Source organism: Medicago truncatula, chromosome 6, assembly GCF_003473485.1.
Source record: "Medicago truncatula cultivar Jemalong A17 chromosome 6, MtrunA17r5.0-ANR, whole genome shotgun sequence".
Classification (NCBI taxonomy): domain Eukaryota; kingdom Viridiplantae; phylum Streptophyta; class Magnoliopsida; order Fabales; family Fabaceae; genus Medicago; species Medicago truncatula.
Genome location: NC_053047.1, coordinates 6,712,472 through 6,728,836, shown reverse-complemented (window position 1 = coordinate 6,728,836; position 16,365 = coordinate 6,712,472). Strand labels below are relative to the sequence as shown.

The window sequence follows — 16,365 nt, the reverse complement described above, 5'->3', positions numbered from 1 at the left end:
AATACAAAGAAGCAAGGTTGTCAAACTGATACGAGTTTAGCTCTTTTTAAAATAATATTAAAATCATTTCTTGGTGGTTTGTTATTACTTTGGTTGGTGGGTCAAATACTTCTACTTAATCCCGGTTTGTGCATAAAGTGTCGATTGTACAATGAAAAAAACTAATTAAACTTCTCAAAGTCACCTTTATATTTTATGCATATAAGCTCAGTTTTTTAACAATGAAAAAAAATCAACAATGACATTTCTACTTCTTTGTTGAATGCGTGTATGAAAAATTAAATATGTACTAATATCATTGCTGAATTTTTTTATTAAAAAACTGGACCTATATGCATATAGTTAACGATAATCACTTCCTAACATATCTATTTTTTAATTAATCTAATATTGTCAGTGTTAAATTTTCAAGCAGTTTTTTATGTGCATACTGCCAAATGAGAGAGAAGAAGGAGTCAATGAAAGAGTGATTACATAATACATATACACTGCACATATAAATCTGCATCTGCATGCCATGCACACACAAATGAATTCTTATATCTCTCTATATAATAAGCTTTATTCCTCAGTATATGACAGCATCATAGTACATATAAGTCAGATTTAATTATATATAAATGTATGTGGATAGAACCTTTGTAAGAATACGTACAAAAGTAATTTACTTTAACAACTTTCTGAAAACGTACCAAACATATATGCAGCATGCAGAGTACTATCTCTCTGTGTGTGTGAATAAAATACGTTAAAAGATACCATCTTGCTAGTTCTATCACTTAACTTACTTCCACACCCCCTTTTGGATTTTACTCTCCTATAGGTTATGGCTATATCATTTCTCTAACTTCTCTCCACTCTCAAGAGTTTTAACACTTTTCTTTCTCTATGTTCAACAAGTTCTTTCAGGTACGTATTATTATTGATACAATAATTATAGTTAATTAAAGATTATTTGTTAACTCTTTTTTGTTGCAAATATTAATAGTGAGTTGTTAGGTTAGATTAGATTAATATTTACTCATTCGTTTAAATTTGAATCGACATCCGATTTCTTTAACTATTAGCTCAAATCAATTAAACTACTCAACCCCCATTAATTTCCCTCAAAAAAAAAAAAAACCCCATTAATTCTTAATTTTTAGTCTATCTTAATTCTTAAGTAGGAATGTTTGGTTGAGCACAATAATTTTAAAAGTTTAACAAAATAATTATGTAGCTTTGTCAATTGTGATTTTCTACTATGATTTTGATGTCATTTTATTTTTTAATATTTAATTATTTTGAATTAATTTTGTCTGGGGGGATATCAATTTCCAACAAAACTTTAGGTACCAAAAAATTTTCCTATTTTCATTTTTAGTTTTTTCACCTTTCTCCCTACTTTCATATGAATGATTTATTTTTTTCTATTAACAGTTAATTAACTTCTCACTCTCATGATAATTTCTCTCTTTCTTGAATATTTTTAATTAGTGTGTGTATTTCTCTGAATTTGAGTATTTGTGAAGTTGAGCTTCGCCCCATTTTTTTTTTTTTGTTTCATGCAAAATCTCTAAATTGATGAATAACTCAGTCTTTGTCCCTAACAAAGCAGTTTGATTGGTGAATTTAGAGACATTATAGAAGAACTGAAATATTTATATTTTGAATTCGAGAAATCAACATTTTAAATTCGAGAAATCAACATAACCTACTAGTTAAATAGATTTGGATCGAATCCTAAAAGTTAGCTAAAAGATTGAGAATACTCATACATATATTTATACACTTAACAACCCAAAAACCTGAACAATGTGAGACAAATAACAAACTATAAACAACTTTAAAACCAACTTCAACATACTAACATTTAATTTAATTACCTATAAAAGAAATTAACGCTAGCTATTTAAATTTGAATTGTTTGTTTTCCTTCCTATATATGGGTATGTTGATTTTGGATTTAAAAATTACGATAGAGCTTTTTGAAACAATTACCGGGGTGAGTCACGACCAGGTCGCTTTCTTTAAGACGTTCTAACTGTACGATTAAAGGCTGCACTGCCAGAAATCGCTCGAGAATAACACCTCAGTATGGTTTCGAAAAACCAGTCTAATATGGCACGTAGACCACTCGAGAAACCAAAGAGGGGAGGAAGTTGACGAATCCAGGGAGATGAGAAGGGGATTCGATTCTCGGTTTTGGAGTGAAGAATCCCATTCCCGAGCTCTCTATTTATAGAGAGGTTTCGACCTCGTTTTCTCCGCTGACCCGCCAAACCCAGCCCACGTAACGGTAACCACGACGCGGAAACGTGCGGGACTTGGTCCTCCGCGTGCAGGAAACTCGGAGCAGCAAATAAATATAAGGCCCAGCCCAGCCCAAGCCCAAGCCGGTCGGACGGCGTCGCGCGTGGCTTATATAATTTTTGGCTAGCGCTCACTCCGTTCACAAAAGTGGGTACCCCAAGGGCACACATTTGGAAGTGATTTCCCACATATATAAACACTACTAGAGTGTGTGATCTACCCAATGTGGAACATAAAATTTTCAATTCACACTTTACACTAGTTTCTACATCATTGTGTTTACATTCCAATGTCTCCTCATAACAACTAGTATACTCCAAGTTTTTGCCAATATACACTAGTGTTCCAACAGGGTACACACTTGATCGTTGTCTAGGTTACTTTTCCCTATGAGTATTTGTCAACTTCATAATTTCTTCCTTTGATTTTGTGGAAGATCGATTCAAGACATACTTTCCTAGTTTCAACAAATAAATCGAATAATGATAGATAACTTTTGTTTTCATGATTTTTTTAACAAGAAAAATTTATATATAAAAAGTGTACAAGAGATAACTTAACCCCCATCTTTTTTTATCAATATAACATATAATTTTTCTAACAAATAGTTTAAATTTATCTTTAAACTATTTTTGAGGAGTCAGTATTAGATAAACTTAAGTCTTTAAGTTCATCACGATGTTTTTTCTTTTAAAAATATCGCACATGTACAATATCACACTTGAAAAATGATTTAGAGAGTACATAGTACTATAGCATAAAAGTACAATGTTATGATTAAATTGTCTTACTCTATCATATATGCTACTTGTACTATTATGCTACTTGACAACTAGTATATATTTTTATTCTTCAAAAAAAAAAAAAAAAAACTAGTATATATTTTTACTTTTGTCACTTATTATCTTATTGACTTTTTAGTGATAGAATTATGAAGCAGAGGGAGGTGGAAGCGAGCCATGCAAAAATATCACTGCTTCAAGGTAGCAATCATCACATTTTATATTTCGGTTTTCCCCCAAAAGAAAATGTATTGGAAGAGTGATTTTGTTGTCTTATTTGATTCTTATAATTTTTAATTTACTACTCATTAGGATTAGGATTATAAACCTCCATAGTACATTTTTGTCGTGGATTGCTATAGTGGTGATGGAAGCAGTTGAAGGTATGTCTCATTTAAAGCAATACTGTGCCCTAGCTACATTGAGATATATATGCATTCTATTTTCTAAGTCAAATTGAATTTATTAATTTAATAACTTGAGGACTAACTTAAGCACAAGATGTATAAATTCACTGCAACAATAAAAGTTTAGACAACAATAAAAAATCGAACCTCTCTCTTGGATGATTTACCTTTTATCATAATAAGTTTGAAAACACTTGTAAAAAAAAGATAAAAAAATAAAAAGAAAAGGATGAAAAAAATCACACAGGATTTTTTTTACTAAACCTCTGGCGAGCGGTCTGACCTATTTCCACCTCTATTTACAACTCATTCTGGTTTCTATATAAGTTTGCTCACACTGAACGATTCAAAAACCTCGCACAAGAAATGATATTTAATGGAGTGATTGTCTTCCTTCTTGTACTATGGTAAGTTTTAAGGACAATGTTGACTGCTTCAAATACCAATTCAACTTTTTACGTCATATGATCTTCCCTTTAAGTTAACATGCCATGTTAATTAAGCACCCATTGTCATTCCTTTCTTTTTGAGTTTAAGTTCACTTAAGCAAACTTCAAAGAATATAGTGCTCTCATACTTTTGCAATCGTTAATACATTAATATTGTAGAATATCACGTCACAGTTGAAGCTATGTTTTCCAGCTTCTACTTTTTCACGGCAATTGATATTGGAAACGCAGGTTTGGACCATCCACCGCTAAACCAAACAGGCAATAAGATCATCATGTATCGACTAACTTGGTTCAAGAAAATACTAAACAAATATATCTTAGAAGAACCAGCCAAAGAGCCTACCCCGACCTCTCCGTTTAGAAGGATGACATATAAAATTAAAATCTCTAAGTATGAGTTTGGATTAGCTTTTGCACCGTAAATCTCACATCCCGAGGCAAGTAGGACTTGGAAATCCTGGAGTTATAAACGCAAGTTTTTGTGAAAACGTGAAAATCCACCATGATTCTATAGAAACCACCGCTAAATCAAACCAGCAATAAATAGGCCCAAACCGGCACCCACACTCGGTTAAAGCATAATTTCCCATCAAAGTCGGAGCGGGTTGGAGCGAATACCCATGAATCCAAGTTATGTTCTCATGCATGTGCTTATTCATTGTTATCGTATATTCTTTAAAATAAAAATTTGTTTCATTCTGCTGACAAATCTCCAGAAGTTATAGTCAAAACCATCTTATCAAGGTGTCCCTCCCTAAGACCATTTACAATGGTTCACACTCTCAACACCCACTTTTTCTCTTCCCAACACTCCACATCATTTTCTCTCTCTTATTCAACACTCATTCAACTTTTACTATCTCCAATGGTTTTTTCATTCAACACTCTACCCCACCACTTTTTATTTCATATTCTTATTTAATTTTATATTTTTGTTTCTCTGAGTACATAAAATTACAATTCTCGATTATAATTAAATTAAAATAATAAACACTTAACAATTTATTTTTATTTTCTTAACTTAAAATGCAATACAACAATCTAAGCGCACGACAAAAAAAAAAAAAACTAATAGAAAGATAATCTTAAGATTAAGATAGTGAAAAACTTGGTTTTTTTTTCTGTGTCCAAATCAAATGAACCAAGTCTCTATTTATAGACAAAATAAAATCATGAATTTTGGTAAAAAAAAAAAATTAAAAATAATAATTTGCAATAAAATAATTGAATTCAAATTATTAAAATGAGTAAAATCCAGACAGTCAATCAGAATTTGCCACGTGACGGCTACGGGTCCTGCATGGCAGAATTCAAGATAGTTGAACCAATTCAACTCCTCTCTCCTCTCTCCTCTCATTCAACACACCATTGCATTGCATTCAAGTGTTGAACCTTACTTTCAACACCACCATTCAACACCATTGCACATGGTCTAATGTTGAAATATACAATGCAGCTCTGCAAAGTTTGTACTTTATGTCCGTTCACTGGATTCAAAGTCTCTTATAGTATAAGATTGAATTATATACGTTCAAACCATGAAAGGATGAAATTCCATCAGTACCATAATCATTCCAACATTTAACGTTTATTTGGGTTTGTGGGCTGCACTTGCACCTACTTTGTGCGGTTTCTTTATGCCACCAGGATAATTACTAGTGTGCAAGCTAAGAGGAGATACACCTATGAACCCCGGATACTCCATAATAGAAACGGACCCATATCATATACGTATCAGATATCGATACTCTACGGATACTCACATCCACAGATTATTGGAATTAATTATTTTAATTTAAAATATATATTTTATCGAATACTTATAAGATCCTCGACAAATACACACAAATACTTATAAGATACTTCACATAGACGTATCCTGGAAGGAAAAAAAATGAATGGTAAAAAAGTGAGGCTGTGTTGTGAAAATTTCAATGGAGATGTATATGATTCAATTTAAGATATGAATCAGTATAATTGTTTTTCGATTAACCAATTAAAAATTATATTTTTGGTGGATGAAAGCAAAGAGAGATAGGAGATTCAATCAATAAATAATAAACAAACTTTGTATTGAGTTCTTTTATTGATGCATTTGCTGATACTATAACATACGAATGAAAATAGAATATAATTTATATAATTTTTTTTTATTTTTTTTATATTTTGATTGCATGTATTATTTTTCTGTAAATGATGGCTTTTATGATTATATAGTATTAAAGGATCATCGATGCTTTTTTTTTTTGAAGTATTTCACCTCACAAATGCCAACATGTGAAATTATGCCAACATGTCTTTTTAACTTGATTGTCCATAAAAAGAAGAGAAATGTCCCTAAAAACAGTTGTGATTGTCTCTAGAATATGATATGTCCTATACATAAATAAATTTCTACATTTTTGCTATTCACAAAGTAGATTACATGGTTATCATTTCTTAATTGAAAAGAAAACTAAAGTTGCACATGAGGAACCAATCCAACTACACCATAAGCTTACTTCCATCTTCAAATGTATGCTAATATGCCGTTTTACACAATTTGTGGTAACAAATTCATAGAAGCCAACCCATTCATCTCTGCCACATTCATTAAATATTTTATGGATTATTCTTTTTTTTTTTTTGGGTACAAATTTTATGGATTATTCAATTAACTTGATTATGGTATAGGAAACAAATGTTTTATGATAATATTGTAGAAAAAAGGACCTAGAAGTGGAAATGTTGGAGAAGAAAGAAGATAAATCAGAAAAAAGAGAAGACAGTAAAGTTTTGAGAACAAAGTACAAATGCTAAGATATTTTGATACATTAAACTAAATCATACACTATAAATATATAGAGCCAAGTCATAAGTTTGTTTGTAAGACTCAACATATAAAATTTGTATTAAATCTACTCTAAACACGAGTCATCATTACCTAAGAACAATAAACATTATCACCTAGGGACTGTTTTACTTACTAAATAAGCAACAATCTAATTATGACACTTACACTTAAACAAGCAACACTTTAATTATGACAGAAAACAACAGTAGATAATAATGAACAAAAATAGCAAAAATATCAATCTCCAACAGATATTACACTCCATTAAATGTTGAGAAAAAGATTGGATAAAATTTTGCTTAATGACTTTCAAGACCATTAATCTAACTATGTTTAACTCCATAAGTGAAATACAAATAATCTCCATATCAAAACTTAAGCAGATTATACATCTCGCTAGCTGAGAACTTTTGCATACATGAAAGGAATTAATCATAAACAATACATTTTCTTTAGGCAAGCCTGGTCTATTTTTAACAACCAATATTCCTTCATCTCAACCACTGGACCTACTCTATTAAACAACTCCAACTTGATACCAACATAGTAAAAAACGTGTCTAAGCATAATCATTCCCATAACAAAACCACATCACCAAATTGTGACCAAAACTGAATAGTAACTGCCAAAATTTAGAGATAGTAATGAAGGGAGTTATTTACACTTCAAATGCTTTAGTAGTATACTGACAAAAATGAAAAATAGCATCATCAGAGAGAAACCAAGATATGATCACTAAATTAACAAAAACAAATATGTATGTTTCAAAATCATGTTTTTCAGTCTCTTTCAAGATTTTGAAATCAAAAGTACCAATTTTTCAGAGAGAAACCAAGAGTACGAAGAGTGAATGAGATGATTACGAAGAGTGGGAATAGTGAATGAAATCAAAAATAACAATTTTATATAGGCAAAGAAACATGCATTGTTTCAATGTTTCCACATGCATGAATTAGAGCAAAACATTATGGGTAATGCATACTTTAATTAAATAAGAAAAGGTGGGAAGTGGAAGAGGTGGATTTTCTTTTCTTGGAAACGCTTTACAAATGCTAAAAGAAAACAAAATATATATATGATTAAATTGAAATTTGAAACAAGAAAATTTATAAAAGAGATGGGGTAAATTGAGTACCTTAAAGAAACAACTATCCTGAAATTTGCAATACACTTTTCCGAAGTTGAAATATTTGCAATCCATAGATCTAAAAGGACAAAATAAATACTAACCTCAAAACTTAATCATATAGCATGGACTCTATATAAACCAACTGTACGTATAAAACATAAGAACTTAAGTCCCTTTGGTTAAAAATCCAACCCCAACTCAAATTGAATAATATTAACAATGATAATACGTTAATATCAAATTGAATCGGTTTTTGAAGAAGTACATGCATATTTCTTTGTAGTGCTCAATCTTTACAACTTTATCTTCTTGTTTATCGAACCATGACAGACAAGGAATGATATTGTACGATAGATTGAGGCAATTAGTGAACTGTAACGTTTGCCTCGCCAATCGTGAATGCATTACAAATGGAACTTATGACCACATCTCTCAAGACGAATCCTCCTTCTTTAGCACTTACGTGAACGTCCTATCTTACTTGATTCTTCGACATCCATAGAGAAGGGATCATTAATAAATGATCTACAACACTTGTTGTTACGTGACCTCAACTGTCTTCTTCGGTTAAATGATTCTTCAACAATATGAGAAATCATGATGATGTAGTTGTTGCTGCAAATACATTTCCCCTTTCCTTTACGATCATAATCTTTGATGAGAAAACATAATAGGGTTGTTTATCTAATTATCATTATTATTACTTTATCAATACGATGTATACATGCTAAATATTTCATTCAACTAAAAAAAGAGGAAACCAAAAAAATAACAATTGAAACTTGAATAACAAGCTAACATTATTTTCCCCATTATTTTTCTTTTCATACTGCTGTATTTGGTTGAAAATTAACAATGAACACCTTTCATTGATCACAACAAAGAGGAAAGTCAACAAAAAATTGAAACTTTGAATCACAAACTAAATTATTTTCCCATTTTCTTTTTTGTTTTTGCATAATGATGTATTTGGTGTAAACTAAGAATATTCCCAATCTTACTTGATTAAGCGATATCCGTAAAAAAATGGTCATTACAAGTACGCTTTCCCTTTTCTTTACGATCATAACCTCTGGTGAGAAAACATAATAAGGTATGTCAATACGATGCAGATAAGAAAAATGTTAAATATTTCATTCAACTCAAAATAGAGGAAACCAAAAAACAACAATTGTAACTTAATATTTTCCCTATTTTTTTCTTTTCACACTGCTAAATTTGTTTGAATGATGATGTAGTTTGGTGTAAAATGACCATAAAAATGAAAACTTTACGTAGAAAATAGGAAAATTCCCTACATTTTTTGCAGCATAATGATATATTGGTATGTAAAAATGATAGAAGTTACTAAGTACATCTCTTTCTTATATGATCATAATCTCCGATGAGAAAACATAATCGGGTTGTTTATTAAATCATCATTATTATTACTACTAGACTTTTGACCCGTGCGCCGCACGGGTCTGATGTTCTACTTAACATTTGAGTAAATTATTATTTATAAATCAACATATATTAAACAAACTTTCTATCACATAAGTTGTATTCTAATGTGTAAGGGGTTGAGACATTAAATAGTTTAAGAAAGAGATCCGTGGTTCAATTCGTAAGTAGTTGAGTAGCGTTTTTTTACAAAAAGTGTACTTAGACCATCCACAATAAAATGAACTTGTTATGTAAGAATTGGTATCTGATAACTACTTTTATTGTGGAGTCAAAGAAGAGAGTACCTATTACGGAGACTTGGTACCAAATAATATGATTGTGTTATCGGATAATTGATGGTTTCTTGATATAGTTTGTAACAATAATATATTAAAATATTTCAACATAACTATAGTTTACATTAAAAGAATAGTTGATAATTTCTAAATTCATATTTGCTAGTGTACTACACGTAAACTGCGGTATAAGTTTCAACAAAAATAATGTTGTAATTCATCTTGAATTAATTGAAAATCATCCATAATTACATCAAACTCAAAATAATCTAAGGATTCATCAATGCCATGTCATATTTTTTTTTCTTCCTAAATTTTATTAAGCAGAACTAAGGTGTAAGACACACCTAAGAATGCGAACAGAAAAACAGATTACAAAGGGCCAATGCTCAAAAACACGGCCACGCTAAACAGCACCAAGACACCTACATGGAAGAAGCAAAATTTGCTGCTCAAACAACTAACTAAAGCACACACACAGGCTTAGCACAAACACTGACAGCACCTGCAATCAGCCAAACAGCAGTGGTTTTAACAGCATAAACAACAGCCGAACCCAACATCAGAAAAATAGTAATAACAACACCATCAGACACACTACAGCAGCAGCACAGAGACATCGACAACACCAGAAAATTGCTACAAAAGAAACCTTTTTGCCTACTGTTACACTATGGTGGCCAGGGGCGGATCTCTTTGATGGTCGGCGGGAGCCACGGTATCCCCCAAGATTAACTTATATAGTATAATAGGTGTATTATATTAGTAAAATTTCATTGCTGCAGTGGTTAGGGGGTGCCAGAAATTGCCTAGGGTCGCGGGTTCAACCCTCCCCAGTCGTCTTTTTACATATTTATTTCATATTCTTAGATATTGTATTAAAAAAAAGTGTTTGAGGGGGACTTGAACCCATGTTCTCTTCCTAATTATTAATTATTGATATAACTTGAAACCATTTAATATATATTCCATAGAAATTTGGCCCCAAGAATTTAACTCAAGATCCGCCACTGATGGTGGCTATGACTTACACGGTTATAACAATAAAAAATCAGCTATCCTAAGCAATAATCAACATAATCACAAAAATCAGCTTTCATAAGCTATCCTAATATACATTTTTTCATGACTGGTTGTGCTATGTTCTCAATATACATTTTCGAAGTCAAAGCCAACTATATTAAAACTCAATTCTAATTACTTGTAACTTGAAATCAGATAAAATTGGGAGGCATTACCTATGTAGAGTATACTATAACAAATAGTGATTTTTCTTCCTCATTTTCCCTTGTCCCTAAAAGCCACATCAAAGCTTGATAGCCTTCAGGTCCTTATCGTTCTCATATGCCACACTACTGTCTTCATAAAATAGTACAGATAATGAGCAAATAATTTTCTTGTTTGAAATCATTGGAGCACAACATGGAGAAATAAATATTTTGTAAGCTCATTATTTATTAAAAAAATACAAACTAATTGATAAAAAAGTAACTGATCAAAATGGAATTTTTTTTAGAGAAATCAGAGAAAGGAGAGAATTAGAAGACAGATTGGGACGCGTGAAGGACATAAAGGAAGAGATAATTCATGTGTATCTTATAAGGTTTAATTATGAGATATTAAAAAAGTAAAATTTCTAATTTCGGTAAGCAAGTGACTTAATGCAGAGCAAATTCCTCAGATGCCAAAAATATATCAATGAAGAACAAAGTTGAACCCTCAAATGCTCTCCAAAATTATACATTGAATTGTTATCCTAGACGCGAAAATTAGTTTTTACTTGTTTTACAATGAGACGTGTAATGCATAACTTTAAACCTAAACCATGAAAGACAAATGATGAAACATTTCCAAAACTCAGAGGAGTGTGACAGACAATCAACCATCAGGCAAATATGTGTTAAATGTTCAATGAAGCATTATAACAAACAGGTGGTGAAGGGAACACAATCAATAGTAAGAAAAAAACTAATTCACAAAGACAAAATTGGTTTACCTTGTGTTGATTATGTCTTACCTACTTTGACATGAGCCAGAACAATCTCTCTGGCTCCACCCCACCATTGATTTCCAACATCCATATATTGGCATACTAATGCAATCATAAAATATCCTATTGTGACATCTAGAAGCTGACCATTGCAAATCCAATCCAAGTTAACCTTTCATAATCTAAGGGGTAATCCAAGTTAAAAGTTGTTCAGGAAGAAACATAGTAAAGAGAAAGAAAAGAAACCATCAAATTAAATTCAACTTAGTATTTGACACGTCTAACAAACAACAAAGAACAATGAATCTTCAAAATTGTGGCAGATAACTTGTAATCAACTAAGAATATTTTATCACTTCTTTAGATTTTAACCTTGCTAAGAATATAAAAAAATAATACCAACACTTGCTTGAATCTAGGGGTGTGAAAAATGTGGTTAACTGAAACCATATCACTAAGCTGAACCAAACTGAATGATAAAAAAACTGAATCATTTTAATGGTTGAGTGGTTCATGAGTTGAAACACAAATTTAAACCAATTCAATTATAACTCAGCTAGACCATAATAGAATCATTGATCCAAGGCAAAACATAAAATACATAAGATACATTGCATAGACTTGGTTATAATTTTAGTTTCTAAGATGACTCAGTTCCATGGTTTGCAAACAGCACTACACATATAAACAACATTATTAGTAACTTGGCAAGCATACGGCACCCTGGTGAAAACAACAAAATTATTTGTTTATCACACTATGGTAGGCAAGACCTACCGTAATTAAAAAAAAAGGACATTGAATACAAACTGACAAATAAGTGAGAACTAATATCCATGATTAGACAAATATGTGGCTTATGAATAAATATTTAGTTTATGCAAACAACTATCTGTCAGTTTTCAAATAGCAACATTTATACAAAACAGCACAATATATATAGTAAACAATTAGTTTCTAAAATAGAACAAACATTTACAATATGCAAACAACACTATAAATTTAGCAAACAACACTATTCAACAACTATCTGTTTATAATTTTAAAAACAACATTATAGCTTGTTTTGTACAACGAAAATGAAAGTATATTCACAATGTCAAAGTCGTACTCGACGATGTATGTTCTGTACTTTACTTGTAGCGTGTTGATTGCCTTGTCATATTCTAAAAGTGGGTTTTTGAGCAGAGGACCTATAAAAAACGAAAGTCAAATTTTTGTCATGTATATATAGCAGGAAAATATAATTAGATTAAAGGAATATGTATTAAAAAGTTTACCAGTTAGGTAGTGATACGACAAAAGAGTTTCTATATTGATGCCGGCCATGTTTTCTAAAATAGCGATGAAAAGAATAGGGTTAATAGTGATGAAAAGAAGAGAATCAAAGAAAAGAAAAAGGTATGTTAACTAACCAGATGATTATTTGAACATAATCAATTGCACATAATGATTTGATAGATAATCTATAAAACTAAAACAATTACAGTAGATAATCTATTAATCTTATTTTAAACCCTAATTTGAAAATTCATAAACTGTAAAATCAACAAATCGATCAAAAACAAATGATTCAGCTACTCTCAATTTCAATTTCACAACAACCGATCAAAAACAAATGATTCAGCTACAATCAATTTCAATTTCACAACAAACCATTAAAAAAAAATGATTTAGCTACTCTCAAAAACAAACCGATCAAAAACAAACCCCGATCAAAAACAAATGATTCAGCTACTCTCAAAAACAAACCGATCAAAAACAAACCATTAACAGTTGAAATTGAATCGTGAACCAAGACAAAAGGAAGAACCGATTTGTTTTGTTGAAATCAGATTTAGGAGTGATGTTGCTTGTATATGTCGTGAACCAAGAGAAAAGGAAGAACCGATTTGTTTTGTTGAAGAAAATAGGAGATTTAGTTATGAGTGTGATTTGGCCGATTTGTTGAAAAAAAAATAGAACAAATGAAATAAGCAGACCGATTAGTTTAAACAAAAAAATAGAACAAATGAAATAAGCATTAAGGTTAAAATAGTAAATTAAGGCATTAGGGTTTAGGTTAAAATTAGGGCTAAAATAAGCTTATGTGTTAACTTTAATATTTAATATATAAGAAGATTTCAATACATTGCATACATGAAAAATGTTAAATATTTCACTCAACTCAAAATAGAGAGGAAACCAAAAAAAAAACAACAATTAAAACTTAAATAACAAACTAACAATATTTTCCCATTTTTTCTTTTCATACTGTTGTATTTGGTCGAAAATGAAAAATAAATACCTTTCGTTGAAGTCAACACAAGAAAGCCAACATAAAATTCAAGAAAGCCAACAAAAATTCAAACTTTGAATTTTAGTCTAAATTTTTTCCCATTTTATTTTTTGTTTCTGTATAATGATATATTTGAATGTAAATGAACAATGATTAACTTTCATTGAAATCAACACAGAGTAAAACCAACAAAAAATTGAAACTTTGAATCACAAACTAAAAAATTTCCCCATTTTGATTTTAGTTTTTGCATAATGATATATATTGGTCTAAATGAACAATGATTAACTTTTATTGAACGCAAACATAGAGGAAAGCCAATAAAAATTGAAACTTTAAATCACAAACTACAAATTTTCCACATTTTGTTTTTTGTTTTTGCATAATCATATATGAGTGTAATTAAATGAACAATGATTAACTTTGATTAAGCTCAACACAGAGAAAACAAACAAAAAAATTGAAACACTCACAAACTAACAAATATTTCCTCTTGTTTGATTGCATAATGATATATTTGGGTGTAAAATAAACAAAAAACATGAAACTTTACGTCCAAACTTGAATTATTCCTTACATTTCTTCCAGCATAATGATATATTGGAAGTAAAAATAATAGAAATTACTAAGCACATCCCTTTTCTTTACGATCATAACTATCCAACTCCGGTTATGGCATTTTACTTAGCAATTTCAACATTTTTTTTTCAGTATTTGTGTCCTATTTATTACATATTTTAAATCTCAACGTTTATTCATAATCTTTTGATTATTTTCTTAATTCTTGATCAGGATGAAATGATTTTTGTTACTTATAAGCTTATGATTTAATTAAATCAGTTGACTTAGTAAAGAAAATGCAATTTATGAGTCAATAAAATTGCAAATTCAAATTAAGCTTTTCTTTGGTCACAAAATTGAAAATTAAGCGAAATAAATTAATATTTTTTGACGCAATAAATAAATATATATATATAAAATCCTAATATTAATATTTTTATAATTTCTTAGCATATTCTAAAATATTAAGTAAGTTTTTCCTTTGTTACTAATAAATATTGCACATTTTATGAGTGGATAGTGAAACACTCAATTTGAGTGGATAGTAAACATTGCACATGTTATATATTAAAATATTTTCATGTATAATAATATTGTTTTAAATAATATTTTCATGTTATATTTTTTTTTTTCCTTCAAAAATGGTTGAGTGATAAAGGTCGTTTCCTCTTGTTAATGTGGCAAAGTGCTGCATTTAAAATTAATAAACAAAGTCAAAAAAATTCAAAAAAAATTCTTAATAAAAAAAGTATTGATGCACTTGAAATGAGACTGAAAAGTAGCATGAAATAGTGCTACCACTTCATCTTACAAAATTTCCAAAAATACTTTTCATTCTGTCATTCCAGTACATGTAACTGATATTTGTAATCCAAATGGCTGTATTCCAGCTTGATTCTAATGGAAGTTTATTTACCATCAAAAAAAAAAAAAAAAAACCCATCCGATCCAAGAGTGTACCATCACAATCACTAACACCTTCCTCAGCAAAGAAAAGTATAGACACCAATCCCAATCTATCACATTTCCATCATGGTCAATATTTAGGTAGGAAATTAAATTTAGTATATGTCTTCTCTCATTTTAATTATTGTATATATGACAAACTAACATGCTCCGTATGTGTATCATAGAAAACTTTGCAAGTAAAAACTTATAAACATTATGAAAACGATATAAAATTATAAATATGAAAGAATGACAACAAGGCCACCTTTGATTGAATGTGTTTCTCTATATTGGTTTGAATGAAGGCATGTAATTGTCATTGGGTTTGTTGTGCATAGGTGCACATCAAAGGTGCCTAATTTGTCAGTTGTCATGTGTGCAATTGAAGCATAATTATTGAGTAAACCATCAAATGATCATTGTCTTTGTACCAAATTCTCAAATTGGTCTCTGACTTTATTAATAATTCAAAATGGTCTTTGTCTTTGTCAATTATTTCTCAGTTCATAGTCATGTAATTGTTTTTTTTTTGTTAAAAAAATCAATCTATCGACGTGAGCTTAGCTCATTCGATATAAATATTGCATATTATTGTTGAAAAAAATTTGTAAGGTGAACTGGAAGGGTGTGTGTAAGCCTAAGAGGTCTGGTGGTCTTGGGTTGAAAGATGTAAGGCTTTTTAACATAGTTTTGTTGGCAAAGTGGATGTGGAATTTATTATCAAAAGGTGAATCGTTACGGAAGAAGGTGTTGATAGCAAAGTATATGAATCTATTTTGGTCAATCCTGATGTGCCTAGTTACAATGTATTGTATCTTGCTTCCTTGTGGTCGTCTCTGACTTACCCTTTGGTGTTCTCTGATGGGGGTAGTGAAAGTGGTTGTTTAATATCTTGGTATAGGTTCTTGCTTTGCGGATCAATTATCTAGGGTTTTCTAGTTTCCAATCAAAGAGATGTGGTCTCTGACTTAC

At 30.4% G+C, this 16,365-nt stretch overlaps 1 long non-coding RNA gene across 1 annotated transcript; it reads right to left on the bottom strand.

The window, feature by feature from the left end:
- Window positions 1-10,795: 10,795 nt before the first annotated feature.
- Window positions 10,796-12,984, bottom strand: LOC112422506 (uncharacterized). Its single transcript, XR_003012833.2, has 3 exons — window positions 12,887-12,984; window positions 11,613-12,799; window positions 10,796-10,971 (listed from the first exon to the last, which is right to left on the bottom strand). It is a non-coding gene; the product is annotated as an uncharacterized lncRNA (long non-coding RNA).
- Window positions 12,985-16,365: the final 3,381 nt, after the last annotated feature.